The 27,040-nt window shown below is 34.7% G+C and overlaps 1 long non-coding RNA gene and 1 pseudogene across 1 annotated transcript; both read right to left on the bottom strand.

Moving 5' to 3' along the window:
* Positions 1 to 9,547: 9,547 nt before the first annotated feature.
* On the bottom strand, positions 9,548 to 10,218 carry LOC125864519 (uncharacterized; annotated as a pseudogene).
* A 9,134-nt stretch (positions 10,219 to 19,352) lies between these two features.
* Positions 19,353 to 22,991, bottom strand: LOC125864525 (uncharacterized). Its single transcript, XR_007446241.1, has 3 exons — positions 22,734 to 22,991; positions 19,615 to 19,739; positions 19,353 to 19,384 (listed from the first exon to the last, which is right to left on the bottom strand). It is a non-coding gene; the product is annotated as an uncharacterized LOC125864525 (long non-coding RNA).
* Between the last annotated feature and the right edge of the window lie 4,049 nt (positions 22,992 to 27,040).

Raw genomic sequence — 27,040 nt, 5'->3', positions numbered from 1 at the left:
GAAGAAAGAAAGTTGCTTCAGCAGTGTCGAAGAAGACGTGTAAGACACCAATGGGCCGATGCTTCTTTATAGTAAGGCGTCTAGAAGCATAATTTTTGACTTTTTTGTCGTGTCTTATGGGCATGTTCACAAAGGAAAAGGCTCTCCATGGGCAGCGTCTGCTTCGGCGCAAAGGAGAAAAAAAATTAAGTTGGGGAATTGTATTTTAAATATGGAGAAGGATGCCCCTCAACTATTTGAATTGGTATAGAACTACCCTTCATCTACCTTTTGGCCGTCATATACCCTTAATGTCAACCTTTTGGGTAAAAAATACTCTTATATCTAACGGTTCATACTCATAAAGTGGATAAAGAGCAATATTTTACCAAATCTCATAGTTTAAGGGCATTTTAGGTCATTTTTCGTTAAAATAATTTGGTTATATGTGGGCTTATATGATTGGCCCGACTTTGGATTTCATATTAAATTAAAAATTAAAAAAGATTAATCCTCTACTATCTACAACCCCCCCCCCNCCCCCCCCCCCCCCCACCCCACCCCTTCACTTCTTGTGTCTTCCACCTTTTTCCTTTTTGGATCTTGTCCACTATTTCAAATTTTAATTTTTTTTTCAACTTAGGCCAAACCAAGGGAGAAAAAAGAGGAAAATAATGATGACATACATATAGAAACAATTAGTTCAACAAAAGATGATTTAATTAAGAAACTATGTACGTATAACACATTTTTCTTGAGTATACCCAAAATTCAAAATAAAATAATAAATATAATCTTTTCTTCTATCCCATCTCAACCCCATCATGATAATAATACAAATTAAAAGAATATGAACATGTAAGTTCATTTCAAGTTTAAGTCCCTGATATCCTAATTAATAATAAGAGATTAAAAATAGAAGAAATGAACAAGACATTTGGATAACGATAGAAAATTTTATATTAATTAAAACAATTAAAAAATTAGATGGACAATCAATCGAGACGAGTATAAATTTTAGTCCGATCCTCATTTATGAGTTAATTTATATTAAATTGGGAGTTGATTTTGTTAGTGGAAATATGAAAATAAAGAACAAGAAAGAATAACAATATTTAATGTGGTTTGAATTAGAATGACCTACGTACCCCAGAGCACAACTACTTGAAAATTTTAACAAAGAAAGGAGAGATATCCCAAATACGTCTAAGAGAATTGCTCTACTAACTCTCTACTCTTCTAATGTATTTTGCTATGAGTTTAGAATGATTTCAACAATGAATAATGACCTTCCTTTAATAGGTGCCAGACTTGGGCTCCAAACACATAATTTTTAATTATAAAATTTACCTTCCACAAATTTTAGTTTGCTCTCCAAATTAAATTTCTAGTCGAGTAAATTGGCACATGAAATTTTCATCCATTGGATTTGACTGCACAAGGACCAAACCAACTCTTTCAATTTCCACATCTTAGAGTTGATTCCAGCTAAACCAAACTCAATTCTGCCATAAAATATGTCAACCAGATAGCTTCTTTCACTGCCTTTGTTGCTGCCATATATTCTGCCTCTATTGTAGACAAAGTGACAATCAACTGTAAAGTTGATTTCCAACTAATGAAATTGCCAGCGAAAGTAACGATGTATCCAATTGTGGACCTGCTTCTATCAAGATCCCATGCATAGTCAAAATCTACATAACCAAAAATTGAAATACCTTTACTTTTTCAAAAGGTTAGGCCAACATTAGAAGCTCCTTTGAGATATCTCAATATCCACTTGACAGTTTTCCAATGTCTTTTTCCTGGATTTGCCATGTACCTACTTACCACACTTACAAATTGAGCAATATTTGAATGTGTACACACCATAACATACACAATGCTACCAACTACGTTAACATAAGGAACCTTTGACATATGCTCCACTCCATCCACAAACTAAGACATTTGTAACACTGAAAGCTTGAGATGACAAGCTAACGGTATACTTACATACTTGATCATATTCATATTGAATCTCTCAAGAAGCTTTTCAGTGTATCTCTTCTAAGAAAGATGTGTAGCATCGTCTTCTCTTAAAATCTTTCAAGGCTTTTTTTTGCAACTCTCAAATCCTTCGTGTCAAATTCCTTGCTCAATAGTTTCTTCAAAATATTTATTTTTGTGATGTTGTTAGCAGTAATAAGCATATCATCAATATATAACAATAAATAAATCATAGAGTTAACAGTCATCTTCTTGTGATACACACAACTATTGCACTCTTTCAGAATCCATGTGTAATCATGAATGCATCAAACCTCTTGTACGACCATACATGGAATTGCTTCAAACCATACAATGACTTTTTTAGTTGGCATACATTATCTTCATTACCTCAGCTAGGAAAACTTCAGGTTGATCCATATAGAGTGTCTCTTCTAGCTTACCATGTAAGAAAGAAATTTTGACATCAAGCTGTTGAGACTCCAAATCAAATTGTGCAATCAATGCTAGTAGTACTCGAATTGTGTTATGTTTCACGACTGGAGAGAAGATGTAGCGACCCTTCCGAAATAATATAAGCCAATAACTCACGAGATTTTTATGCATATATTGTCCTCACACTAGTAAAAATGAAATAAAAAAAATATTACCAGCTTTCGAGCACCCCAAACTAGGTGGTTCATGTTTTACACAAGCATTCAAAATTAGTGGTAAATTTAATATATTACAAGACTTGGGCTTACACACCCCAAAAGAACAAAACATATAGCCATACTTATATTACAACCCATGGTGACATGATCAGATTAGCCCTCTAAATTTCATGTAAATATACAACACATAGATCATGTATAAGTCCCAAGGTTTATACAAAATATAGATGCCTATATGCAAATGTGATCTTCCTTAAAGCTCTCAAAATCTCCATCTCCAATGGCCCGCTTCATGCCTCCTCTCGATCATTCCCTACGATAGAAATAACTATCGCTAAGCATATAGCTTAGTGGTGTAAAAACTATAGGTTCTGAACCCTCAGATTCACAAAGCTACCTTTCTCAAGTCATAGGCAGCACAATTGAAACATAACAAATAAATCAAGTAAACAATATATAAAGAGTATCAAGTTTGATATTTAGAGATCCAAATGTCAAGAACGCTCATAACATCATTTTCCAAAAGATTCAACAACAAGGCTCGCCCAATATATACATCATGTCGTCACACCAAGCACAAACAGGTATCAAGAAGGGCCGACGTCCTGTATCAAGAAGGGTCAAAGCCCAATAATCAAGAGAACTAAGAACCATATTAAAAATGGCTTTCTAGTTCGTACTTAAAATGGACAACTTCCATTCTTAAGATGGACTAAAAATCCAGAGTCAAGATGGCAAATGATCCGAATCAAGAGGCATGCCAATAGTGGCAAAGTCACAGCCACAAGAAGGATAGGTCCCAACAAGAGTGCCAAGTAATCAAATAATCCGTACAAGTGGGCGAGTTACCCAAGCGTCTTTAACGTCTTAAAGGACACCAACACAACAATGCAAAGTGACAAGAGGTAACCAAGGTACCAAGATCAACCTTCAGATATACCAGCAGTTAAAAGAGTGCAAATAAAAGCTTATACACAAACCTCAGAGCTTTAGCAAAGAAACAGTCCAACACAACTTCTTGAGTTCAGGCCGTAGACCAATCAACGTTTCAAGGTCCTCAACTTGTTCACGAGTATATACAACCTTAAAAATTCAATGAAACAACTTCTTTAATTCCTAGTATATCAATAATGTCTAAGTAAAACAGGATTATCATCACAAGTAAGCTTAGCCTGTACAAATACGGCTATGCTCCCAAAACAATGATTTTGGCCAGCCTAGTACCTTATGTCGCAACTTAGATTTGAAAAGAAAAACGGCAAAACTAGACTTTATAACCTTGATGAAAGATGTAGGTACATATCTTAAGGTTGCAAACAAACAAGAATCACCGCAAAAATATATTTTGTACAAAAAGATATATTCAAAACACTAACGGTTGTCCATACAGGATTTCTACTTTTGAACTCTGGACAGAACTTGTCCTAAGTTGCATCCCATATTTCGAATCCATAACAGCTAAATTAGAATTTTACATAAACATAAGAGTTGTAGGTCTACAAATTAGCTTTTCATATCATATTTATTCACTGTAAATGAAGTTCTATAACTCAAGTTATGCTTTAACTACTAAACACTACCCAGCTCCAAAACAGATTTTACCACTTACCAAAAAAGAAGTGTGTCTCGAATTCCAGCCAAAAGGGGGCCAAGTTTTTCTCTTGTGATTTTGAAGAAAAATTTGTTAGATAATGTTCTAAGGTTCTTATACTTCAGGTGAGACAAATTTGACTAGAAGAGGTGTCAAAATATAGTCTCAAAGTGATGTTTATCATAATGCACATATGTCTCTAAAAGGTGGCTGCCCAAATAGTTGTGTGCTGCCCAAAATACATACATATACACCTATATATATATCCCTCACTTCCTTTTAAAGGTATACATAATTCTAATTAGAATATTACGAAATTACCCCAATACAATACCTTAAATTACAATCACAATTTATGTTAAGCAAGTTTTCAATTATCACAAAACTTCAAGTTCCCAAAATGAGAACAAAACATATTGTAGTAATTAAGCAACGGTAAATCGACATGCAAATCTTGGTTAATATTTAGGGGTGTTATAGAAGATCTCATTATAGCCAATTCCCTCTTCTGAATGAAATCTTTTGCAATCAATCTTACCTTGAACCTAGAATCTTCCACTTCTGGTATACCTTTTTTTCGTTCTGTAGACCCATTTGCATTCGACTGTCCTCTTCCCCTTTGGCCTTTCAACTAAGACCCATGTCTATTTTTGTCAAAATAATCCATCTTTTCCATCATGACTAACCGTCATTATGAAACATCCTTGCAAGAAGTTGCTTCAACATATGAAGAGGGCTCGATATCCTTAATCTTTTCTTTTGCAGCTACGAACGCATATGCAATCAGATTTGCTTGCTCTATAAGACGTTCCAAATTTTGTATATGTCTTTTATCTCTTCTCTTCGCAATTATGTTTGGTTTGTTGACAACAAGTCATCAAAGGTAACATCTCTACTAAATACAAAATTGACTAAAGACAAACACCGAAGTTTATACCCTTTTAATCCATCTACATATCTTACGAATATGACCTTTTTAGCCCTTGGTTCAAGCTTTCCTTCATTAACATTATAATAAGTTGGACACCCAAATATTCAGAATTATGAATAGTTAAAGGGTTCGCCCGACCATACCTTATTTGGAGTCTCAAAGTCAATCCCTGATGTTGGAGATCAATTGACAATATGAAAAGTAGTGTGAATTGTTACATCCCAAAACACTTTGGACTTTTTGGCTTGTTAGAGCATACAAGGAGTCTTCTCAAGAACAATATTGATCATCTTCTCAGCAACTCCATTTTGTTGTGATGTGCCTGACCGCCTTATGTCTTATGATCCCATGAACCTTGCATAACTCATTGAACTCTTCACTACAAAACTCGAAGCTATACTTGATTTTTATCTCCATTTGATTTTCAACCAAAATCTTTTATTCTTTAAATGTTTCAAAAGCATCACCTTTTGCCTTCAAGAAATGCATCCAAACCTTTTGTGAAAATCATCAATGAATGTAAGAGGATACCTCTTACCTTCTTTCGATGGAAGATTAAAGGCCCCCTTAAATCTGAATGGATGTAGTCTAGCACCCCTCCCTTTTTTTGCCTGCCAGTGCTAAAGATGACCTTCTTCTGTTTCCCTAACACACAGTGCTCATAAAATTTAAGTGTGCTAATCTTTTCACTATTCAAAAGGTTGAGGTTGCTCAACATTTCCTATCCTCATGCACTTATATAACCTAGTTTCATGTGCCAAAATTTTGCCTTGTCATCATCAGATAACTACATGTAAATGTATTTACAGAGCTAACAATGGTGTTTCTCTGCTAGTGTGTAGAGGCCATCTTACGTTTTGGCCTTCGGCATGACTAAAAGGTCGTGTAGAGGCCATCCTACAGCTTGGCCTTCGGCATGACTAAAGACATTTTAGTCACTTTCATGGTGCTTCATTCGCTCATATACATGTAGCTTTGTTTATCCAAACTGCCTAGGGAGATCAAATTCTTCTTTAGATTAGGAACATGACAGACTTCTATAATAGTCCTCACGATTCCATCATGGTAGCGAATTTGAACTGAACCAATGTCAACTATTTTTTCAATTTGCATTATTGCCTATTATTACAGTTCCTCCACTTGTCCCATAGTTGTTGAACCAATCTCTTTAGAGTGTCATATACAAAGTACAACCAGAGTCTAACACCCATTTTTTTGTCATAGACTCCAGTATTGCATGATATTGTTAGTACATATTCATCATCAAAATCATGTATCTACTCAACAATGGATGCATTCACCTTTTCTTTGGACTTTGACATAGGGCAATTTCGTTCAAAGTATCCCTTCTTGTGATAGCCCCAACACTCCACATTGATTTTTTCTCATGAGACTTTGATATGTACTTTGATTTTCTCTTTCTCCGTTGTCTAGTACGACCTCTCATAAAGAGCCCACTAGCTTTGTCACCTTGTCTCCTTCAAAATGCCTCTGCACATCACAAGAGTTAAGTGTTTGCTCAAGAGTGATAGGCTCCTTGCTATACATAATTGAATTCTTAATATCACGATATTTTGAAGTCAATGATAATAGCTAAGCACATGCAAGTTTCTCCTCATTTTTTTTAATTGCAGCAATTTGTAAGTCCATCGGAAGTTTATTGAATGCACATAGATGGTCTTGAAACAAAGTATCCGACTCCATCTTAATTTTATGAAGACATCGTTTTTACAACATCCTTGTTGTCACCAATCGATCCTGGTATATCCCTTTCAGCCTTTTCGATAATTGTTTGGTCGTCTCCGTGGTTCTTGTACTCACTTCACAAAGCATGTTAGGTGCAAGGGACAGTTGGATTACACTCAACACATCTCCTCCAATCTTCTTCTTGTCGGAATCCAATGTATAATCGGGGTACTTTTTGTCAATAACATGTATTGAACCTTCCCTCCATAGTAACACTATCACGTGAATCTTCCATGTAACGCCCACTAAACCTATTAATTAAAAACTTCATGAAACTCAGTGTTACTTATTTTTTTCTCTTCTACTACAAATTATTTCAAAATACAAAAAATTAAAGTAATTCTTTTCTGATGTGGAAGTTCAGACTGTGCTGCCATAGAGCATACTTAGACATTACCTTGGCTCTGATACCAAGTGTTAGCAGAAACGTGAAAATAAAAAAATAAAAAAGAACAATAATATTTACCGTGGTTTAGATCAGAATGATCTTACGTCCACTAGAGAATAATTGAGTGTATATTAACAAAGAAAAGGTAGAGATCTCAAATACATCTAAGAAAGTTGTTCAACTAACTCTCTACTCTTCCAATGCATTTTGATATGAATTTAGGATGATTTCAACAATGAAAAATGACCATGATCTTTTATAGGTGGCCAAACTGGGCTCCAAGAACAAATAAAAGAAAGAAATACAAAATTTGTCTTCCACATATTTTCTTTCATTGGGCTTGACCATACAAGGACCAAACCAACTCTTTCAATCTCCAAAATAGGCTAATAGGAAGATATCATGAAATTAATAGTTTATAAAATATTATTTTCAAGTGCACCTAATCAAAATATAAATCATATGTAAATTTTATTATTTATGTCTGAAGGGTAAAAATTTGGATCAATCACATAAAGGAACATAATAAATAAATATTTAATTACTTTAGGGATGATTGTTAAAAATAAAGGTAAATATAAGTAAAATGTTAATATCGAGGATATTTTTAAGCCAAAAGATTAACGTCAGGGGTATTTGGGGACCGATAAGGGAATGAAGGATAATTTTGTACAAATTCACATAGTTAAGGAGCACTTTGGACCTTCTCCGTTTAAAATATATATACTTTTAAGAAAAAATTAATAGAGGAAAAGGTGTGAGGAGATTATCCTCTAAATGGACATGAGTGGCTTTCACATTTTAGTAGATGAAATGCTTATAGGTTGAATTTTGTGCGTTAGATAATCAATGAAGTCTAACTCTTCAACCTTTCTAACATAGTCATAATATAATTATACTACTTTATGTATTTTTTTTATATAGCCACAATATCTCGTTGTTAAAACTTATTAGGTAATCCATTTCATCCATGAAGATCATAAAGAACAAAACAAAATCTTTTAGTATATGATATTTAATCTTTTGCTTTCTTAGTTGCTTATGAAAATTCAAGTGAAATGCAACTATCTATAGTCTTAGATAAGTACATGCATAACGATATTTTAAGTTCTTTTTGTATGTGAGAAATGAGTATACTGACTATTGAAATTAGTATAAAAATAGGTGTTCAACGAATTTTATATCATGCTAACTATTTTAGTTTAGTAAATGAGTGTACAATTTTTTTATATTTATAGATTGTGATATTCAAATTAGGGGACACACTGAACGAAATCGTTTAATAAAGTTATTTCTTAAACGTCACGTGTATCAAAAGTGTGCAGTGAGCCAGTGATTGAGAAAATTGGTGCTCACCAATTTTTATGCATTTTTTTTTATTATTTTAATGAATGTAATGGATAAACAATATAATATATATGGCTATAATATTTAATTTAGGTGATGCCAATTTATATTTTTGAAAATAATGATCAGCAGATTTTTGAAAGATAAAAAAGTCAATTAGTCAAAGTTGGTTACTAACTTTTAAAACAAAAATAAAATCATCGAACCTTTTAATTTTCTTAGTGGCCATTCAAGTAAAATGACCTTTCAATTTTCAAGTGAACTGTTATTTATTTTTTAGGAACTCCAAAACTTCTACAAACCTTCTTCAAAGTTGAGAACAACCTAACAAACTGAACTTTCAAGTTATGAAAAATCAAATATGCAAAATAATTATCACTATAAGAAAAGTGCTCATTACCTGGGGATTTACCTGGGATAATATAGTAAAATGTAATTTGATTACCTGCAAATTTTCTCGTAAAACGAAATTCGATGGAAAACCTTCGTAGGTAACTCTTACCTGCAGATATACAAGCCCTAGGTAATTTACCTGGGGAATTAAAATCCATAGGTGTTTTACTTGCGGATTTATCTGCGATAACTATAAAAAATTCTTGCGAATTTTTTGTCAAAATTTCTTATAAAAATGAAATTTCTTGCGGATTTTTGTAGAAATATTTGGCAAGCGATTCCCCATGAAGATCCCCAAGTAAATCTGTAGGAGTTTGGAGATGAAATTTTGTGAAACAAAAGGAAATTTCTTGCAGATATATATGAAAATATTGCTCAAGATAATTTCTATGAAAGGAAACCCGCAATAACCAACAAAAAACACAATTCACGTTATATCACTTTCATTCAACAAAAAACAGATTTCATAATTCCTATGAAAAGAAACTCGCAAGATCAATATGATTCTTAAACCAGCAAAAACAAAATACAACTCAAATTTGAATCCTAAATAGTACTATCAACTATCTCAATCCTCATTATAGTCACTTTCATTAAAGTTGTCATGGGCAGAATCACTGTCATTCACACTATCACAGTCATCACCACTTTCATTCTCATAAGCTTGATTGTCTTCTTGAGATGATTGCTCATTTGTAGATGATGTGTTGCATACATGCTTCTTCAATAAGTCTATTTTTTCTTCCTCATCCTCTTATTTTTGTGACACTCTTTCTGCAATTGAGCATATAAGTCAACATTGGAAGCATTTACTCGAGCTTTAATCATCTCATCAATTTCTCTCGATAAAGATGATGTTGATTGTTTAGACGATTCCTTTACAGATCGACCCAGGGAGCCAAGACCTTTAACTCTTCCTTTTTTCTTTCCACCAACAAATTCCACCCAAATATCCATTTTTGTTAATTGAGAAGGTTGACTAGCTAAATTAGTTTCTCCTTCGATATGTGAAGCCTTTGAGGAGCTAATAATTCTTGTTTCTTTTTGTTGAAATTAACTTGTAATAACTTGTTTCAAGCTGCAATGGGTGCATTAGTATTCTTCATCCATTCCATCTCAGATTGATTCAAGTAAGGAGCGAGAATTTCCGAGCATTTAGAGTGGTAGCCGTTCAACCATTGAATCTCTTCGGGCACAGAAGGCTAACTGTTGGAATGTATGTGTCCGCCGATTTCGATAGGACCAGGTCCTCAGTACAGTTACAATAACAAACAGTAAAATAAATGTTGAAAGTAAAGATTGACAATCAACTTTACGTGGAAACCTCCTTGCTCAAAGGAGTAAAACCACAACATGTTCTCAACAGGACTTTTCAAACTGCTTCCACTAATCTTCTCCAAGCAAAAGTAAAAGCCAGTTTACACAATGAGATTAGCCTGCTAATCTCCACACTAAAAAATACCTCCTATCACTTAGCTGAGCCGGAACAGATACAACACTACCCACTATACTAATCCTAACCGATTAATATTAGAGTAAGAAACTAAGTTACCCTTACCCTAGTTCTTACAATGACTCACACAAGTTTGAAACGTTTCTTTCACAAGTGAAACAAATCCTACAATATAAGCACGATTACAAGCAAACAAAGTAACAGCTGGTACAGAAAGCAAATGAAGCACTTATCAGGTCCTGCTGTTTTTTAAGCTTGAAATGTCTCTCTTTGAATGAATAATGAATTTGTTGTTTGAGTGTTGAATATATCAACCATGAAAAGCCATTGTCCAATGTACAAACAACTACATCGCTTCTGATTGGTGAAGTACTCTGCAGCTTCACCAACTTTCTAACGCGGACAACTTTTATAGTTGTTCAGCACTTTGACCACTGGACGAGTATTCATACTCTGCAGAGGACCAGGTCCTTGCACTTGTGAGGAGATCATCAAAACATCTAGGAACATAAGCACTTATCAATTTCCCCCGTTTTGATAATGACAAACAACCTGCATAACTCCTCGCGTGAGTGAACAAGCATTCATTCAATAACTAGTGTTCCCCCTTAATCAGATCCCCTTTAATCTCCGAACGAATTGGAACACAAAACTTCCCCCTTTTGACATCATTGGAAAGGTGAAGCAATAAACATATCCAAGTTAAAACATAGGGCAATTAAGAATTCAGGGCCACAGGCCACACAGGACATGCGTATGAAAGCAAAAAGAGACGATAAATGCACACATGAACAGGGCAGAAACATAGATAGCATTAGATCACAAATACTAACCAATGTAGTTAGTTAAAACAACATAAAGCCACAAGAGTTTTGAATCATGGGTTAAGGAGAAAAGAAAAACTAGGGAAACAAGACACTTTTAGGACGGAGGGGGAAGGAGATTGAGGGTGCGCATAAACAGAGACAGACGCTTATTTGCATCTTCATGAGCCTTGATAAGTTACTTGTTGAGAGCCTTAACTTCCTCACTGAGTGAAGCATTTTTGTTCAGCAACCTATCATTTTCATCCCTCAACTTTTGCAACACCTGCTCATTTCCATCACTGGTACTAGGTCCCCTCGAAACCGCCTTCTGTAATTCAGACTTCAGTGTAGCGATTTCAATCTCCTTGTTATTCAGAATCTCAGTAAGAACAGTCACTTCCCTTTTAAGAGCAGCCTACTGCTCTAAAACATCTGCCACTTGAGATTTGCCTCTAACTTTTACTTTAACACACTCACATTCCAGCAGGGTAGCAGCAGTGAACATCCGTTTGGTAGTACCATGTACCCCTCTTCCCAAAGACACTTCAAAATGGTTGAATACAAAATTTAGCAAGTAACCATACAGAATCCCATGTTTTGCCCTTTTCCAAGTCATTACCCTGTGCATGTGCTCAAGCATCCGACCAGGGAGATTAATTTCCTCAAGTTCATCCAATTTCTCCATGAGAAACAGATCAGTAGAAGATCTTACTGTCTTTTTTTCTGAGCGTGGAACCAACACCTTGTTAATGAACTCAAAGAGCAATTGATACTCCCCCTTAATAAATTTCTTTGGCAACCCTGCATGCTTGACTTTCCCACGCTTGGTGGCCCTTGTTGAAAACTCACTAGAAGGTTGAAAACTTTCAATTGATCGTATTCCCTTCATCGGTACCCCTAGAATAATCCCCAAAGTTTCCTCACAAGAAGAATCTCAACACCTTTAACAGTAGTCCTTATCCCCCATCCTCTAGACGGTCCATCTTATAATAGAATTATCGTACCTTAAGATCATGAAGGTAAGGTGTTGGGGGTTCAAACAGATGACCCCATTCTTGTAGAGAAATAATATAAAAAAGATTCGACATACCAAATTCTGTTATAATATCAGGATAAAAAAACTCTTCCATTCAGCACTTTTTGTTTTTCCATTTCAGTGACCCGCTCTTCCCTTGTCATTTCAAGATCTGCAACTAAGCTTGGATCGAACGGACCAGGTCCCTTTGTTCGACTTGATTTGACAGTAGTTTTCTTCCTCACTTTCCCCTTTTCTTAGCCACATAAGTAATAACATCTTCAGACTCAGTATCACTAGACCTGATAGGGAGAGGTGTAGAGGTAGGCTTTTCAGGTTCAATACCTTCCCTCCTCCTTTTCCTGGACCTTTTCGTTTAAACTCGGCTTGCTGTTATGGCACTCCCCAAGACCTTTTGTGTTTCACTCCTTGTAACATACTTCCTTTAGTCCCCTTTAGAGTGGGACACAACCAACTTTCCCTTTAATTTTCTTTGTCGCTCCTTCTCAGACTTAGTAGGTTCAGCAATATGGTCAACTTCAGTAAGGGGAGTGGTGGATTCACCCGTTTCACCAACTCCACAAACTGGAGTCGAAGGAGTTTCATCTGGAGGGGGTATGGAGAAGTTGAAAGAACTAGGGTTTTCAACTTCTTGAGAGATAAGAGTCTGGAAAGAAGAAACAGAGTTAGACATTTTGGGAGAGGAAAGAAGATACTTGAAGAACAATTAAAGAATCAGAAGGAAATACTTGAAGAGATTTGAAGAATTTGATTATCTAGGAACTTCGTTTTAAATAGAGTCAAAAGGGTATTGGGTCCCTAACAGTAGCGACGTTTGGTTTTTAAAGTGAAAAGACACTTGAAACTGACGCGATGAATGGGCGAGAGACGTGTGACAGTGATGTCAACAGACAGGCAGTGTAGCATAAGTGATACTAACCTCATGAGGACCAGGTCCTCTTTTTAGTTTGCGACCCGGCCTGTATGGTTAAATCTTTCCTTCAGCTAAACACACTATGAGTGTATACCTGCATTAAGGTAACAGAAGTGAATTTTTAAGTGACAAAACATTAAACAAGTTTAGATACCTGCCCTCCTTAAGATAGTCAGCAAGAAGGAGCTTTGTGCAAATTGTCAGGGGATCAGGTGATTTTGTGTATCCCCAGCCTCATCTTGTTCTTAATGAAGGATTCTTTACTCAGTGCCTTTGTAAAGATGTCAGCCAGCTGATCTTCAGTTTTGCAGAACTTCATCACTACATTTTTCTTTTCCACATTGTCCATTAGGAAATGATGCCTCACGTCTATGTGTTTTGTCCTCTTATGTTGGACAGTATTTTTGGCCATACTCATAGCACTGGTGTTATCACAAATAAGAGGAATGGTGTCAGTGAGTACACCAAAGTCTTCTAGTCGTTGCTTAATCCACAATTGATGTGCACAACAAGATGCAGCAGCCACATACTCTGCCTCTGTAGTGGACAATGCCACAGAGTTCTGCTTCTTGGTTCCCCATGAAATCAGTGATGATCCCAGAAAGTGTACCATGTCTGATGTACTATTTTGATCTACAAGAAAGTCTGCATAGTCAGCATCTGCAAAACCAATTAGATCAAGTGAATCACTTGTTGGGTAGAAGAGGACCAGGTCCTACGTTCCCTTCAGATATAGCAGAATTCTTTTGGCTGCCTTCAGATGTGACTTATTTGGTGTTGCTTGAAACCTTGCACACATCCCTACACTGAAGACTATGTCTGGCCTGCTTGCAGTGAGGTACAGGAGTGACCCGTTAATTACCCTGTACATGGTCTGATTTACCTCCACATCATCTTCATCTAAGTCAAGTTTCACAATTGTACTCATAGGAGTGTTCCAAAACCTTTGCCTCAAGTAAATTGAATTTCATGAGCAATTCTTTGATATACTTCTCTTGACATAGTGAGGTGCCTTGACACGACTGTTTGATTTGCAAACCTAGAAAGAAAGTAAGATTCCCCATCATGCTCATTTCGAATTCACTACTCATCAACTCAACAAACTCTTTGCAAAGTGAGTCTTAGGTGGCTCCAAATATGATGTCATCTACATATACCTGCACAATCAGTGACTCCTTACCTCTAGATTTTAAGAACAAGGTATTATCAATCTTACCTCTTTTGAACCCATTGGCAAGAAGGAACTTTGACAGGCGTTCATACCAAGCTTTGGGAGATTGTTTTAAGTCGTACAAAGCTTTATCCAATTTCAGCACATGATTTGGCAGTTCTGCATCTTCAAAGCCTGGAGGATGTTTGACATACACTTCTTCTTTGAAGTTCCCATTCAAGAAAGCACTCTTGACATCCATTTGAAATAGCTTAAATTCCATATGAGTGACAAAGGTTATCAAGATTTTGATTGCTTCCATTCTGGCTACAGGAGCAAAGGTCTCATCGTAGTCAATCCCTTCCTCTTGGTTGTACCCTTGCACTACATGCCTTGACTTATTTCTAGTAATGGTTCCATGCCCGTCAAGCTTGTTTCTAAAGACCCATATCGTTCCAATCACAGTTCTGTTAGGAGGTCTGGGGACCAGGTGGCAAACATTGCTCCTCTCAAACTGATAAAGTTCCTCCTGCATAGATGTTACCCAATCTGCATCTTGTAAAGCATCATTGATGTTCTTTGTTCAATAGATGACATAAAGGTTGAATAGGAAACTAGATTTATTATCCTGGATCTAGTTTGAATTCCAGAATCAAGTGGAGATGTCAGATTATCCAATGGATGTGAGGATTGATGTATCCATCCTGACTTTCTGATTGACTCCACTTCAATTTTAGCATCAGATTCAGCATCATTATCTTCATGATTTTGGAGTGGATCCTCCTGAGTAGTATCGGAGGGACCATGTACTCCTGTGAAATCAGTAGCAGTGTCCTTTGTGACCTGTTTGTTTCTAGGGTTTAGGTTGTCCTTGTGTTTCCTTTCCTTGATCAAATCCTCAATCTCATTGTCATCATTGTAATCATCACTTTTCTCAGATTCATCAAAGGTCACATGAATGCTCTCTTCAACACAGAGAGTTCTTTTGTTAAACACTCTGTAAGCTTAGCTAGTGGAGGAGTATCCCACAAACACACCTTCATCACACCTTGCATCAAATTTGCCCAGGTCATCCTTTCCATTATTTAATACACAACATTTTCCCCCAAATGGTTTAAGGGGAGCAGTAAAGGGTTTTTTGTCATTCAGCAATTCGTAAGGTGTCTTCTTGATTATAGATCAGATAAGACATCGATTTGTAACGTAGCATGTTCTGTTGACCGCTTCTGCCCAAAAGTTCATTACCAGCCCTGAGCTAATTAGCATAGTCCTTGCAATATCAACGAAGGTCTTGTTCTTTCTTTCAACCACTCTGTTCTGCTGAAGAGTTCTAGGTGCAAAAAAGTTGTGATTGATTCCATTTGCAGCGCAAAATCCTTCAAGTTGAGAATTCTCAAACTTTGTTCCATGGTCAGACCTGATGCTAGCGATTTTGCAGTTGACCTTTAGTTGAATGGCTTTGGCAAAAGTGATCAGGATTTCGACAATCTCGTCCTTTTTTCGCATAAACATATTACAGGTGTACCTGGAGAAATCATCAACAATTACAAGAATATATTTTTTACCTCCCTTGCTTTGAATTCTGAAAGGTCCACACAGATTCATATGGAGAAGTTCCAAAGGTCTGGTGGTGCTCACACCCTTCTTTGCTTTGAAAGAAGATCTTGTTTGTTTGCCTTTAGCACAGACGTCACAGACTTTGTCATTGGAGAACTTCATCTTTGGTAGTCCACGGACCAGGTCCCCTGCAACAAGCTTGTTAAGTAAAGAGGTACTTACATGACCCAGTCGTCTATGCCAAAGATTTGTATCATCAGTTTCAGCACCCAGACATAACAAGCTATCTCCTTCAATAGAATCAAGATCAGCAACATACATATTCTTGACTCTTTTTACAGACATCACAATTTTCTTAGTTACCCAGTTTGTAACCACACATCCTTCAGACATGAACTTGACTTCATTTCCCTTGTCGTAAATTTAAGACACACTTTAGAGATTAAACTTCAGACCATCCACATAGTGTGCATTGTCTATGGAATGATCTGTAGTTCTTCCTATCTTGCCAATACCAAGAATAAAACCTTTCTTTTCGCCGCCAAATGACACACCACCACCTTGGTGTGCTTCCAAAGAGAGGAAGTTTAGAATATTTCCAGTCATATGCCTTAAGTATCCACTATCCATTACCAGCATTGAATGCTCCCTCTCTTCTGCACAAGAATCACTTATTAGACTTAGGAACCCACTTCAGACGGAGTTCCCAATAACTATCAAAAGGCTTAATAAGAAACCTTTTTGTCCATGGGGCAAAGTGTTTTTCGTGAAATGGTAACGGGGACTAGGTACCTTGTGTCCTCTTTTAACATTCTTTTCTGATCTAACAAATTTCACATGCTTTTCTTTTACTTTTCTCAGAGTCTCACATTTTTCTTTCAGATGACCGTTACGACCACAATGAGTACACAAGAGATTGTCAGAGACGGACACATATTTACTATAGGGATTATAAGGAGGTTTTATCGGTCTGCAGCCTAACCCCTTTCTTTCAATTGAAGATCTGACTAGTCAAGTTAGAGAGTATTTTGGAGGAGTCTTCCACTTAAGAGAGTGGCTTAACTCTTCTTTGACCTTGCTCAGATCCTTCCTTAATTGAGAATTTGTTTCAAGAGAGGCAACTAGCTTAGACTCTGAGATTTTAAGTTTTTCTTCCAACTCTTCCTAAACAATGCTAAGCTTTCACTTACCACCCTCCGAGGTACAAGGATCCTCCTCTGTTGTCATGTTGCCAGTCTCTAGGATACCTATCCTAACACATTTCAGAAACTTGAGAGACAAGAGCTGAATTTTCATCCTCACACAAACTTATTTTTTTATTTGTCATTAAGTTTTCAGTGGTTAGTTCATCAACAGAACCAATAAGCAATGCAACAAGTTTCCTCAATTTTTTAATGGGAAGGGTATCTAGATCATCTTTAAGATAAAAAAGAGTTACCAATTTAGATCATCTTCATCATCATACTTTGCCATTAATGAGAAGATGAAGTTGAAGACATTTTCATCATCTTTAATAGCCATCATTGAAACATCTTCATGACTTGATGTATCTTCTTCTGATTCACTTGACTCATTTCCCCATACAGCCAAGGCTTTTCTCACCAGTTGACCAGCATGAGCTTTCCTCCTAGCATGGTTTGGGACCAGGTCCCTCTTGCGAGGCCTGATGTCCTGAGTTTCTTGCTTCTAGCTAGGGCAGTCCCTCATAAAGTGGCTAGGTTTGCCACATTTATGGCAAATATCGTTTGCAGTAGCAGTTCTGCTGGTCGAAGCTTTCTTTTGGAAACCCCTGTGCTTCTTTATGATCTTTTGAAATCTTCTAGTTACATACGCCATCTCAACCTCCTCCTCAGTCACATCATTTGAGATGTCTTCAAGGCAACAAATTTCTCCTTTTTCCCTTCCTTCACGATCGTACCCTATTTTTTGTTCAACTTATAGGTCTGAAGATTTTCAATCAGTTCATCCATGGGAAGAGTCATTAGATCTTTGGCTTCTGTTATGGAATCCACTTTGCTTTCCTAAGACTTGGGAAGCACCTTGAGAATCTTTCGAACTTGTTTGCTTACAGGAATAGACTCACCCAAACATCTAAGTTTGTTGGTTATGGAGGTGAATCTTGAGTTCATCTCAAAGACAGTTTCACCTTCATTCATGCAGAAGTTCTTGTACTGAGTCGTAAGCATATCGACCTTAAGACTCTTTTACCGTTGTGTTCCTTCATGGGCTATTTGAAGACAGTCCCATATCTCCTTGGCAGTCTCACAAGCAGAGATTTTATTGTATTCGTCTATTCCAATTCCACACACCAAAATCTTCTTTGCTTTGTAGTTCTTTTCTATCTTCTTCATTTCTGCTTCATTGTACTCTTTTCTTGTTTTGACAGCTGTAGTGGTGAGCTCTCCATCCTTTGACTCATTTGTAGGAATATATGGTCCATCAAGAATAATGTCCCACAGCTCAGTATCCTCAGCGTTGATGAAGTCGTGCATTCGATTTTTCCACTATCCATAGTATTGACCATTAAAGCGGGGTGGTCTGGTAGATGACTGACCTTCTTCCATATTGGATGGAGCTGTCATTCCTTCAGCATCTTTTTTTTTCTTGGTGTTAACCAAACTGAAAAGTGAAGCTCTAATACCACTTGTCGGAATATATGCATTCATCGATTTCAATGGGACCAGGTCCTCAGCACATTTACAATAACAAATAGTAAAATAAATGCTGAAAGTAAAGATTGGCAATCAACTTTACGTGAAAACCTCCTTGCTCAAAGGAGTAAAATCACGACCTGTTCTCAATAGGACTTTTCAAACTACTTCCACTAATCTTCTCCAAGCAAAAGTAAAAGCCAGTTTACACAATGAGATTAGCCTGCTAATCTCCACACTAAGCAATACCTCCTATCACTTAGTTGAGCCACAGCAGATACAACACTGCCCACTATACTAATCCTAATCGATTAATATAGACTTCAGAGTAAGAAACTAGGTTACCCTTAACCTAGTTCTTACAATGATTCACACAAGTTTGAAACGTTTCTTTCACAAGTGAAACAAATCCTACAATATAAGCACGATTACAAGCAAACAAAGTAACAGGTGGTACAGAAAGCAAATGAAGCACTTATTAGGTCCCTACTGTTTTTGAAGCTTGAAATGTCTCTCTTTGAATGAATAATGAATTTGTTATTTGAGTGTTGAATATATCAACCATGAAAAGCCATTGTCCAATGTACAAACAACTACGTCACTTCTGATTGGTGAAGTACCCTGCAACTTCACCAACTTTCTGACGCGGACAGCTTTTACAGTTGTTCAGCACTTTGACCACTGAACGAGTATTCATACTCTGCAGAGGACCAGGTCCCTGCATTTGTGAGGAGATCATCAAAACATATAGGAACATAAGCACTTATTACTAACATCAATCAACTTCCTCTGATATGGTGCCTACACCCAATAACAATAAAACATAAAAGAGTAAATTATTACATCATGTAGCATCTTCATCATGAAAGACAGTCAACATGCGGAGAACAAAACACCAATTTCCTTCCTTCTTCGTGGACCATCAAAGTGCAAAATAGCAAGGTATATACACATGAAAAAATATCTACGCGTGTGTTCCACTATGTGTGAGAAAATAGACATATACACCAATATAATGCTGAAAAACTTACCCAAGTTATATGCTCAAATGTCAAGTAACCTTTGTTGCCAAAGTTAAACTTAGTATTGCCCTCTTTGAAAATAAGCACATTCTCCAATCTTATACCAAACTTCCCATCCTCGTAGTAACCAGATTCTAGAAAACATTATCCCACAGTTAAGATCTTCAAGTGTTGAAGCTATAAAATCTTGACTAAGACTAAAATTAGGAGAAGAGAATTAAGTTATATATGAAGTTGGTAAAATAAAATATTTGCATGGATATAAAAAAATGTTTCAAGGATAAATTCACAAATGGTTTGCGCTAATTTCAACTCCCAACAAATAATAAGAAGCAATTTGTTAGATAACTAATACATGCAACTTTGCACATACAAAGGCCTATCCATCCTTGCTCAAACAGTAAGATATGCTTACCGATGACATCCACCTTCTCCATTGTAGTAATCTTTCTAGTAAGAAAAGCAACTTGGGGATTGATTACGACAACAATAGGGGCATCTATCAGCTACATCATTTTATTCTGTAAAACTTCGAGAGCAGCTTACTAAATATTGGAGCAAAGCTCCATTTATTTATGAGATGGATTAGAAAATATATAAAGCAAATAGAAAATCAGAAAAAGTTATAAAGCAAAACTTTAATTTCAGTTCGGTCAAAGACTACATAAAATCAGACTGACCATCTATGACTGTCATTGAAACTTGTAGTGGCACATTCTGAGCTGATGGTCTGAAATTAATTTGATGAGGTCCTGATAAGAAGTAGAAGGAAGTGAGTGCAACTTGTTACTTCACACTAGTACCTCCCTAGAAAATTTCAACAAGTTATTGTAACATATTGTCAACCTGCGAATGGGGAGTTTTATGTTGGACCTTCGGCTCACAAGAGTCTGAGTCTGAAGAGACATACACATTAATTATATTCATGCATTTTATAAACCCCATTTCTCACAAAAAAGACATATTTACAGCAAAATTTAGCAGCAATTTTTTTTTTTTAAAAAAAAACAGAGTTTTAATGGCAAAACAGAGTGTTTTGATTGATGTAGCTTAATTCTTAACAGCTTTTCAGAGAATTTTGGAAAAAAAACTTTCAAAAACTATTTCGAAGATCGAGATAAACTCGATCTCATTGATTATATGAGTAAATTAAGATTCCAGGAAACATAAATGACGTAGAAATTCAAGTGAAAAGAAATGGTTCTATGTATAGTTACTAAGGCATCAAAAGTTTCATATACGAAACAGCAGATAATAAAAACAGCAATAACAAAGTTGTTATACCATTTGTTACCTGTAAGCTTTTACAAGCTTGTATTTCTATCTTGATATCGAGTTTTGAGATTCATCGAACATTACCTCCTGCAAAACTTGGTGCTAATGTGGTTAGGGTTTTTAATTTGAAAGAAGCTGGAATAGATGAACAAATTTAGGTAATTCATGCTTATTCTGCTATTGCTTTTGTTGCTAGTTATCGTCATCAATTCGAAAGCTATAAGAAAAGACCCAAAAGGAAACACACTTACCAGAGAAGGCTGCTCTTGTACGGTTTGCATTTGGAATGGATTGAGGTAACAAACATGGTTAACAGTTTTCAAATGCGAAGTCAATTCTACTCGAACGAGCTTGAAAGAAATTGAAACAATGCAGTCCAAATTCAGTGCAGAAGAATGGGGACTGAATTTATTAGAAATGCAGCAAGAATAGCAAAAATGTTTGTTGCTACTATGTCGGAATTGGATAAGGAGGACTCTAATGGAAATTGAAGTCAGTGTACGGATTGAAATTTGAAGGGGTTATATTTAACTAGATTTGATTTAACAAATACACAACTTTACTAACCTAAATACTTGAAGATTTTACACACGCTAAGGAATGTAATTGCACAAATAATATATGGATGAATATTGAGCAGCTTCCTAACTTTATAGTCGAAAATGGGTGGAAGTAATAAACAATGAAGTAAAATAACTGAGTACTGAAAAAAGGACAAAAAATTAATAACTAACTAGCTAAGAGAAAATCTTATGGTAGCAACTAACAAGCTTAGTATTTCTGACTTCACTTAATTATTTCATTTGGACCTTATCATCCTCTTGATCTTACTGATAATGTGAGCTAAGTTGGAGTTCATAATTATTCAGGGTACATTCCTATGTCAAGTGAAGCTAACCTTCTTAACTAATAACCAATTTTCTATGGTTATAAAGATAAGGAGGATGCAATGAGTTTAGCTCTGTATTCCATGCCTCTGGTTTGAAGTAGAAGTGTATTCTACACTCTATTCATACCATATTCATCTATTTGATTAGTATGGATCTCAATCATACGAAAAAGATGATTTAGAGAACAGAAAATAGTCATCCCATTGGTCTAACCAAGTAGCAAACCAGCACCAACAAGACTCAAACTCAAAGCAAAAGCTACAACAGACTTGTTTTATCTTGAATTTTCCCTTTCCTGTCTTCCACTTAATAGACTTATAATAACTAACTATATAACATTTCCAAGAAAACTATCATAACACTAAAAATCTACTTAGAAAACTGTAAAACGACTTTTGGAAAATGACTAAATATGTCACAATTAGATAAAAAGAAGAAAAATAGTTATAACCAAATTTCAGTTTCTTTCAAACTGGCCATTTTTCCATTAAAAGAGTACAAGATCTAAAGCACAACAACTCACATCCACACATTAAAACAGAAACTCACATCAACTAAGAAAAAATTAAAGATGAGAACGAATCGAAGAGTCTAGAACAAACACCATTTGCAGGATATTAAACTTCAACAAGCTATAGAGAAGAAACATAATAAGTACACACACTCATCTTCTCCAATATTTGTGGCAAGTTTACCCACCAACCACCATTTATATGTATGGGCATGGGTTGTAGCAATCTGTTTGACGATTATCCGAGGTAGCACAGTAGATCAAAACACCGCCATCATAAATAAATAAAAACTAACAACATGACAAGCACCTAAGAAGAAATATAGCTAATGAAAAACAATAAATGAGCTAAATTTAAAACCGCAACAATTATTGACCTCACAGAGCTTGAAATTTGCAAAAATAAATCACTCAATGATCATTCAAAGTGACTCAGTAAACGAAAATTTAACCTCACAGAGCTTAAAATTTGCATATTAGCCTTAATTTTTGAGTAGATTGGCAAGCAAATCTTCTTGATCTATAGTCCTTTACTTCGAAAAAGTCCTCTCGAAGAGAGGCATCAGGTCCGAGAGCTTTGATCTTGGAGTTTTGGATGAGTCGTGGATGAGCATAATCTACACGGGATTTTTCAATTGTTTTCATCTCTGCTTTTGCTTGTGACTTTGTGAGAGAAGCTTAATGGGTTTGGGTAAGAGCTTTAGTGGGTTTGGCTTAGAGAGAAGGAATATGTAAAAGAATTGGTCTGAGCAGGAAGAAAAATTACTTTCCTAAAGCTTTTTATGTGTTTTTATAAATTATTATCCAAAAAAATATAAATAAGTGTAAAAGAATTCAACCATCTAAAAGATAATAAAATGCCTAAATAAATTCCAATTATTTTCCAAGGTAATAAAGTACATTGGTAAATCACTAAAAATAATTTTCAAACAATCTGAAATTTTCCTATAGATTAAAAAGGAATTTTTAAATTTTTTTTGGTCCATATACCTAGGGATTTACCTAGACATATTTTTCCTGCGGATATATTTTTCTAGATAATTTCGTAGGAACTAATTTAGTGCAAAATGACACTAACTTTAGCTGCGAAATTTGTTGGGAATATACGTTCCACATGTAATATATTCTAATATCGAGGAATTTAAGATTTTTCCAAGAAATTTCGCAAGTGTTACCTGCGATAATATTCTCCAGAAATATCCCCATGTAATTCGCACTTTTCTTATAGTGTATTTCAAATTCATATTTTCATTAAATATTTGTACACATTAATATGAAGTACATGTGCAATGCTTACTCCCAAAAACAAATATAATAATAAGTTTAGACAGGAAAAAATATAATTTATTTTCAAATATTTCATAAAATTAAAAAATAAATTCCATGCTTTAATTATTATTTTTAAAGTCAAAATTAGTATCAAAACTGATATCATTTATTATTTATAAATAAAATTAAGTATAAGACATTGAATTATAAACAATTAAAGATAAATGAAAATACTTTAATTACATTGTTTCATCGAGATTAAGAGTGAACTGAAGCTCTTTTGACCCTGATTCTACCCTCGAACTTGAACTATTTCAGCCTTGATCATGCACCAAAATTCAAGGACAGCGAAAACAATAAACGTCGGCATATTTTCAAGCATAATAGAGGTGTTTTTGGGCAGCTTTGGTTGTATCTTTTGTGACAGGAAAAAATCATCTAAAAATTGACCCCTTTGTCAATATCAAGGGTTAATAGTTATATAAAATAAACTAGGTTTCAATAGATTTCTTTTTGGCAGGATTTTTTTAATTTGAGAATTCCAAATCGAGTTAAAAAGAAATGTTTGGTGTTTGAACGTTGTGATTTTGACAGATTTGATCCTCCACTTGGTTTGACATGGATATAACATGAAAATGGAAGAAAGAAAGTTATGTCCATGACTGATGAGCCTCGTAATTTTTCTGAAAAGGGAAGAGAAGGAGAAAATGTGGCTAATTGTTCTCTTTTTGAGAAAGAGTAAAAGAATTATTTCCAAACATGGAAGAAGGAGAAAAACGTTAGGAGATTTAAGAGGCATTTAGGTCATTTTGGGTAGACTAAATGAGGGTAGAACTGGTAGTTCAAGTAATTTGGAGTCTTATGATTTTAATTTTGAATTGACCAATAAATAGGAGAGAGACACATGGCAGGGCATGTGTTGGTCATGGAAAACATAGGTAGACGTGTGGCAAGCGTGTATTTGACGTATGTTTTGGAACATTAGCGCCTTAGGCACCAACATGGTTGCTTGCGTGGCTCTTATGTGGTGGAAGGGTGTAAGAGTGTGTTGTCGAAATGGGCTTCTTCTTGGGCCATTTAATTGAGTGAATTTTAGTTAGGCTAAATAATTTTTTCTCTTCTTAAATTAGGGTTTCTAATTTAATAACTAATGCAATATATTACAGGATAATAATTTACAAAATGAAAATATAAATATTACTTTTATATTAATATAAGGGATAAGGGTTTGAAAAATACCCCAACTTTGATCGAATTTGCTGTTGCGATACTAAACTTTCATGAGGATTACATCCCTAGACTATTTAATACCGTATTTTAAACATACATATTTGCCCATGCGGACATAAAAAATAATGCAAAATTATAAATAGTAATGTGTCCACGTGGGCACATATATACCTTTAAAATACACTATTAAATAGTTCAGGGGGTAAAAAATACGGTATTAAATAGTCTAGGGAGGTAATATGTCCTTATGAAAGTTTAGTATCGCAACAGCAAATCCGACCAAAGTTGAAGTATTTTCCAGACCCTTATCCCTTAATATAATAAAATATTAATATGTACTTATAATTAATTACATAAGTACGACTTTTAAATTAAGTGTGATAAATTCATTATTTAAGAAAAAAGATATAAAAACTAAAACATAAAATTTGAAAAGATCATTTTATTATGCTATTAATTTAGAAGTTCAAAAATAATCAATTAAAAAAAGGATCAAAATTGAGTGTCAGCATCACTTACTTACAACAATTTTTAATATCTTGAAATACTTATATATTTTAATTATATTTTGGAAAAACTACACAATATAGCAAACATCAATTTATATTTAATGTATATAGCTATAATTTATTGTTTTTAAGCTATATGGATATACTTATATATTAATTAGCAAACTTAATTAAACATGAATTGTCAGATTTTATTAAAAAAGTTATATATATTTAAATAATTATTAAATTGGAAAGATATCACTACTACACACCTAATAAATGTCATATGCACGTTTTATGGTGCTATGTTCCCCATGCTTACCTTATTCAATATTTTTTCCTTTCAGTATACATGTATCTATGTCTCTTTTTATTAATTTTCCTCCAATTTCCTTCTAATTCAAGAACCTTTGCATGATTGTAGGAACGATTTTTCTGATTCATCTTTATTGGGTATTTTCTAATTGCATTTTTTTTCTCGTTTATATGAAGTTTATATTTGTATACATCTATATGTTTACTCAGTTTTCATAGGGTTTTGTTTGAAGAAGTTATTTTCACCAGCATTCAAATATATAATTTAATTACGTTAAAATTCACTTTGATACAAATGAGGTAATACATGAATACATTTCATTCTCTTGATTACACACGTATAGTTGTATTTGAATGTTGAACGGAGTGGAATACATACACATTTGAATACTTGTTATTTTATTTTGTTTTATGAATTGTCCAATTGAAAATACAAGTGCATTTGAATACATAAATATATTACATAGATTTGGAAATACAAGTGCATTTGGATACATAGATACATTACATAGATTTGAATGTATACACATACATCGCATCTATTTTTTATAGAGTGAAATACATATGTATTTGGATAATTATATGGTAGTATAGTTCATTGTCATTTTTTCTAGATTGTCCAATTGTATTGATATATTAACACAATTGTAATGAGCAATCTTAGGGACACAGTTATGCTTATGACGGAGTTCGCGTATTTAAAATCGAAACAAGCAAGATTCATTCACAATTACAATAAATCAATTTAATTAAAGAAATTTATGTGAAATACCTTTACGCTTGAACAAGTACAGTAGCGACGATGAAAATTTTGTACGATGTATCCAATTTTTTAAAAACTAATTAGAATCTAAGAGTGTATGCATTGACTAGGTAATCAATTACATGAATACATTTTCTTCTCTTGATTACACGCATATAATTGTATTTGAATGTTGAACACAGTGGAATATATAAACATTTAAATACTTGTTATTTTTTATGGATTGTCCAATTGAAAATACAAATGCATTTGGATACATAAATATATTACATAGATTTGAATGTATACGTATACAACGCACCTATTTTTTATAGAGTGAAATACATATACATTTGGATAATCATATTGTAGTATAGTTCATTGTCATTTTTTTTTAGATTGTCCAATTGTATTGATATATCAACACAATTGTATTGAGCAATCTTAAGGATACAATTATGTTTGTTGTGGATTCGCATATTTGAAATCAAAACAAACAAGATTCATTCACAATTACAATAAATCAATTTACTAAAGAAATTTATGTGAAATACCTTTACTCTTGAACAAGAACAATAATGACAATGAAAATTTGTATACGATGTATCCAATTTTTTAAAAAACTAATTGGAATCCAAGAGTATACACATTGACTATGGAATTATTAGTTGTTAATGTAATAATGAAAACTTTAGAATTTCAGGACATAATT

This window comes from Solanum stenotomum, chromosome 5 (genome assembly GCF_019186545.1).
Source record: "Solanum stenotomum isolate F172 chromosome 5, ASM1918654v1, whole genome shotgun sequence".
NCBI classification, from domain to species: Eukaryota; Viridiplantae; Streptophyta; class Magnoliopsida; order Solanales; family Solanaceae; genus Solanum; species Solanum stenotomum.
Note: the sequence above shows the minus strand (reverse complement) of the source record. Positions and strands in the feature narration are given on the sequence as shown.